Below are 6,480 nucleotides of genomic sequence, written 5' to 3'. Positions count from 1 at the left end.
ATTACATTTCACACTGTAATGTGTACGTGGATTTATGCAATTGGTACGTTCATTCTAAATGGGTTTGGATTCTTTGTTGTTGTTAAAAAAAAAAAAAAAAAAAATTAACAAAAAATCATTGTTTGGGCCATACATGTGAGTCCCCTGTCATGGTGACGTGTAATATGACGCTATGCTTCCCTATGCTATTTTCAGTAAGCCGCCTGAGGTTTCATCTTCAAAGATTAAAGTTCAGTCATTTGTTTTTCACTTAGGCTTTCATTTTTGATTTTTAGAAGTAAAAGAGTTACCGTAGTAGACTATCTGAACATGAGCTGCTGCTTGCTTCAAGTAGTTTTACTAAGTCAAAAAATGCAGCCTTGGTTTAATCCTTCTAGAGAAGAGATGAGGGTGTCTCAAATACCTTTTTAAAATATCCTCATATTGCTAAGCAATCAAATTACATGTTAAGGCCAATGTATTGGTTCATTTTGGTTAGTGGAGATGCATTTATGTGCTTACTCCAGTACACTTCTGATACACAAGTAGTTTTCGGTGATAAGAACGCGAATACAACTGATGTTTTGAACATTAAATCAAGTTTCAATAAAGGTTTTCTAGTGCTCTTTCTTAGCTCTTTGGAAAGGAACACATCTTACAGGCCTGCCCTTCAGTATGAACTTTGCCTGAATAAAGGGGAAAAAAGAGGGCCTGAGGTTAGAAAAAATGCTGGAGGTCAAGATCATAAACTTTTTATCTCATTCTCAAGCATGATCAAAAAAAGATGTTTCAAGGCAAGTGCTGGGGCTGGTAACCTACATTGTGACAAGAGATGGTGTATTTGGGTGTAGTACCCTTTATAAGCTTTGTCTTATTCTTAAATCTCAACCGTAAATACTCTCAGTAGGCTGTGATTGCATCCAGTGCTGTGAGTAGGAGTTTGTGTTTTATGACTTCGAAAGCTGAAACAGTGTGAACTAACGTATTTTAGTTTTGCCTTGGTCAATTGTTTATTTCTTTTGTGTGTCATTAAAACAGCCACCCAGCTGTAGATTCATAGAATCATGGAATGGCTAGGTTGGAAGGAACCCCAAGATCATCAAGTTCCAATCCCCTGCCACAGGCAGGGCTACCAACCTCCAGAACTGGTACTAGACCAGGCTGCTCATGGCCCCATCCAACCTGTCTTCAACATCTCCAGGGACTGAGCATCCACACCCTCTCTGGGCAGCCTGTTCCAGCACCTCACCACTCCCTCTGTAAAGAACTTCCCCTTGACATCCTATCTAAACCTTCCCTGAGCTTAAAACCATTCCCTCTTGTCCTATCACTGTCTACCCTTCTAAAAAGTTGATTTCCCTTTTAAATACTGAAAGACTGCAATGGGGTCACTTTACAGCCTTCTCTTCTCCAGCCTGAACAAGCCCAGCTCCCTCAGCCTGTCTTCGTGGAGGAGTTACTCCAGCCCTCTGATTCCTAGATTCTGCATTTAGTTAATGTAGGTTTTATTCCTTTTGGCTTAGAATTTGGAGAAGTGAATGATGCCATAACAACTTTTAAAAAATTGTTTATGTGTAATTATAGCATGAGTTGGGGTGGATTGGAGGGGATCCTTGAAAATCATCCAGTTTGATCTCCCTTGCCATGAGCAGTGGCACCTTTCGCTAGATAAGATTGCTCAGATCCTCCTCCAATCTGACTTTGATGGGGCATCCACTACTTTTCTGGGCAACCCTCAACGTGAAACATTTCTTCCTTGCATCCAGTGTAAATCTACCCTCTTTTAATAGGGTTTCTTTAGTTACAAACTTGTTAGCCATATATGGGGTTAAACTTATCTAGGTTGCATTCTGTCAGCGCTGTTCTTCCTTAATTTCTTGCTGTACTTAACATGTTCTCTGAATAAAAGAGTTCATCGCTGTTAATTTTTTATGGCAGTTATGTAGTTATGTAGTTACCTAGTAATGTAGACTTGGAATATGCAAGATCTAAAACTTAACTATTACAATTCTGATTTAGACAGCAGATTTTTCAAAAGTGTTGATGTCTAATGATATGAAATAGCTTGTAAAATCTTCGCTTAGCCTAGCTATACTTCCTGTACTAAATACCAAGCAACTTGCAGGCTTTAAAATAAAAGAACGCTCTCCAGGGTACTGATAGTACAGGAGAGTGAGATTGCTACCAGCCTCAGTTCATTGCCAGCGGAATCAGTCAGGTTACACCCAAGAGCAGGAATGCAAGCGTCGAATTTTCACTTCTTGGCAGGCAGATTTACCTACAGGCTGTCAGGCAGGTGACCTGTCCCCCACAGTTCCCTGAAGGCCTTACGAAAGACTGCTGCAGTGGCTCTACCCATCAGCACTAATCCCATCTCCCAAAAAATGGGGGAGAAGAAGGGTGTGTGTCTTGTATACGCAATTCAAGGTGAGCTCACTTGCATCCCACTTCATTTTACAGTTGTTTCTCTCACCAAATTTAATTTAAAGGCAATTTGAGTCAACTAGATCATATAAACTCTTGGGCAGCCTTTAAGTGTGTTGCTGCTGCTAGAAAATAATTCTGCCTCTCATCAGCCATAGGCTTGAAAAAACCTTTGCACACCTCCTCTGTACTGTGGCTTAGATAAATGTGATGCAAAATGTAAAGTCGACACTCCCACCTTCCTGCCTGTGGTGTAGAATGGCACCACGTGAGTATACTCAAGCTTCTCCCTTATCCAGGTTTGGAAGTGGCACTAAGGTCGACTATATATGGACACTCAGGGTTATTCCAAAGAACACCTGCAGCCAAAGGTGATCTCAGAATCACAGAATGGCTTTGGTTGGACAGGATTTTAAAGATCATTGAGCTCCAACTAGTGGCTGCCACTCATCGGATCAAACTGCCCAGAGCCCCATCCAGGCTGGCCTTAAACGCTTCCAGGGATGGGTCATTCACAGCTTCTCTGGGCAACCTGATGATGAGTGATCCTCTCCAGCTTTCACCCAGGGTTTGTCCTTCGTCCCATGCAGCCTGATATCTCTGTGGCAAGCTGTAGGCTGGGATCCAGGGAAGGACATTCGCGTGCCTGTGGGGCCTGATCTGAAGGGTGCCATGTCTCCCATCTTTGTGGCCCAAGATCAAGCCATGATCTAGCCATATCCATCAACTGAAGGACAGAAAGCCAAAAAGGGCAGGTGGAGGGGACAGCATGCCTGTGCCTCATGGTTGCCGTCATGCTTATAGTAGAGGAGAATGAAGCTGGGCTGAAAAGAAAAATTTACTACGTTTTCAGCTTTTCTTGGTAGGGAGTGCTGTCTCTAATACTCATACAGGTTATGGAGTTCCTGTCTGCGTTCTGCTTTTCAAGGAAGCCAAATCGGTGCCGTCAAAACCTCGGAGAGCACCCGTTGTTCGTCGGCCCGGCCATCAGGTGCCAAAGGGGATCCAGGAGACCCGGCCCGGATAAGAATGGTCCCTGTTCCCTTGCCGGGCCTCCCTTCTGGAAGCACCATCGAGTCCCTCACCCCACCGCAAAAGATGAGAGGCATTTCGGGAGGGGAGCGCTGCCTCTGGGACCGGGCCGGCTGCCTCCGGCTCCGCCAAGCTCCTTCACACCCGGCGGACAACGCCCGGGCTCGGCGAGTCCCTCCCCGCTCTGGGTGCTGTCCTGCCCGGGCTCCTCCACCCTGCAAGCAGCATCCCCCCCTCCGCTATACGTTTTCCTCCGCCTCTGTTAAACCCCGGTGATTAAGACGCGAAACCAACAAAGAGTTTTTCTCCCACCTTAACCTTGCACACAATCCTTTAACAAATTAATTAATCCTAATGAATTAACACTTCATTTATTTAAACGCGCTACAGTTCATGAATTAAATTTTCATGCAGTGATTAAAGGCTGTTAAAATATGCATGATTTCGTTAAAATTTTATAATAAATCAGGGCAATGTGTTACATGACAAGGCAACGGCTTCCCAGCCCCTCGCTACGTGCTCGGATTCGAGTCGGGGGGGTTGGGAGGACGGGGAGAGAAGGCTCCGTGCCTGCTCCGAGCACAGCGGGACGGGGCCCCCCGAAGCCCCCTGGCGTCCCCCAGGGGCCGAGAGTGGCCGTGGGCTGAGGAGTGCGGTGCCGGGGGCGCTTCTCGCTTGCAAGAAGCACCGAGAAGAAACTTTGCCATCAGAGCGTTGCTTTCCTGCGGACCTCTCAGAACTCTCCCAACAGAGACGCGGCGGACCGCCCCGGGACGCCCAGCAGCTCGGTGCGTTTCAATTTTTCATAGGACACCGTTCTACACTTTGGCTGCGGCCGCGGTGATTGCAGCGCGCACCGCGGTAATTAGCGGCTCTTTGCTGATGTAGGAAAAGTCTTCATTAGGACATGGAAATACTTTTTGTGCATTCACCCAAAGGGTTATTATTATTATTTTTTTTTTCCTTCCGAAGGGTTTTTTTTTTTTTTTTTTTTTTTTTTTCCGTCTGAAAGGAAAACAGCTGAGTTTTTTCCCCTTTAGAAAGGGAAAACTCAGCTGGCGCTGTGTGGGATATTGACTTTCTGTGGACGGTGCTGAGGCGTTCTCTCCGTGCTCCCTCTGATGCACGGGGCAGGAAAACACTGCCACAAAGTAGTGCTGGGTGGAATAAAGCACCAGGGAAGGTGAGAGCAGGGTCCTATGAGCCTCACGGTGACTCCGTGCAAAAGTCGGGATGTATGGCAAATCAGTGGTCAGGCGCAGATACTTCGTCTTTGATATCCTTATACTGATAGAATCATGTAATCATTAAGGTTGGACAAGACTGCTTGTTCTATCTAGACCATCCGTCCACCTGTCCTCGGGGAATCCTAAAAAGGAAACCCAAACGCAATGCTTTACAGCGATTATTTTACAAATGGTTTCACTGTGGCCATAAGGGATGCTTTGGTGCCTTCTCGAGGTGGGCAGCACAGTCCATTGGGGAAATGCACCCATTTCCTGCATCTGAAGCAAGAGAAAACTGCGAGAGGCACATAACCACATTATGTGTATGTATGTGTGTATACATGTGTACATGTATGCATGTATATATGTATGCATACGTGTGTATGTATATATATGTGTGTGTATGTGTCTATATATATATACACACACATATGTATGTGTATGTATGTGCACATATATATGCATGTATACGTGAGTATGGACGCGTCTCTTTATGTGACTCCGTGCCTCCACCCCTCCAACCCACCGTGTCAGGGCCGCCGTGCCGCCATCCCCCCAGCTTGGCGCTCAGGCTATGCCCGTCAGCACGGGGCTGGGTGGGGCCCCCGGGGAACGGACACGAGGAGGATCAAGGGAATGATATATAAAGCGTTGCTCCACGTTAGCGCTTCGGTGATAGTAATAATAACGGAGGTGTCCCACGAAAAGTTTTTCCTCTAGGGTTTGGAGTGGAAGCAGAGTAAGCGCTGTCTGAACTCGTAACATAGAGCAACCCCCTCCACCCTCCGCTTCCCCTCGCCCTCTGCCTTTCCCTCCAGCACTGTTTAAGACCTGTCAGGGAAGAAGCTGACACCAAGAACCCCAACGCCGTGGCAGAGGCCGGCCCCAACCCTGAAGCCCGAGGGGGCGAACAGGGAGGGATCCCTCTGCGACCCGAGGGGTGGAGGGCATCTGTAAATCGAGAGAGCCCACCCCCGCCACAGCGGTATCTCGATGCCACATCGTTCATCCCTGAGCATCATCGGAGCAGCAGCAATGCCGGAGCCTCTCCGTAGTTTGTGCTCGTTCCCTCCTGGCTGCAGGGGGGCTGCAGAAGGGCACAGCGGGACGGCTGCGGGCTCCTCTCGGGTTGCGCCGTGTCCCCCGTCACCGCGTTCCGGAGGGGCAGATCCGTCCCCGGGTGCTCCGAAGACCATCCTCAGCTTTGCCTCCGTGGATATTCGAGTCCATAAGGAAGCTAGAAGGGAAAAACCGCTCTAAAGCAGGGCAATAGCCCCAAAGAGCGCTCACAGAACAGCCGAGGGTTTCTAACTCCACTGTCTCTCCTGAAGTGTTTCATTTGGGTGCAAAAGTATTCGATGAGCCACGGAGAGAGAGGAGCAAGGGAAGGAGGGAAGGATTCGTTCCCCAAACCACTTCTCCTTTTAATTCAGTTTGGAACTGTGTGAGAGGGAATCAACATCCCTGTGGCAAATGAGAGAGGAAGAGATGGGGAGAGAGGGGGAGAGGGAAGAGGAAGAGGGAAAGAAAGGAAATAAAATGGAAAAGAGAAAAGGGAAAGGGGAAAAAGGAAAAAAGAGAAAAAGGAAGGCAGGAAAGGAATGAGGGAGGGAGGGAGGAAGAGGGGGAGAGAGGAAGAGGGGGAGAGAGGAAGGAAGGAAGGAAGGAAGGAAGGAAGGAAGGAAGGAAGGAAGGAAGGAAGGAAGGAAGGAAGAGAGAGAGAAAGAGAGAAAGAGAGAAAGAAAGAGAGAAAGAAAGAAAGAGAGAAAGAAAGAAAGAAAGAGAGAAAGAAAGAAAGAAAGAAAGAAAGAAAGAAAGA

This window comes from Lagopus leucura, unplaced genomic scaffold (genome assembly GCF_019238085.1).
Source record: "Lagopus leucura isolate 7727_CA_CO unplaced genomic scaffold, USGS_WTPT01 Super-Scaffold_100001, whole genome shotgun sequence".
NCBI classification, from domain to species: domain Eukaryota; kingdom Metazoa; phylum Chordata; class Aves; order Galliformes; family Phasianidae; genus Lagopus; species Lagopus leucura.
Note: the sequence above shows the minus strand (reverse complement) of the source record.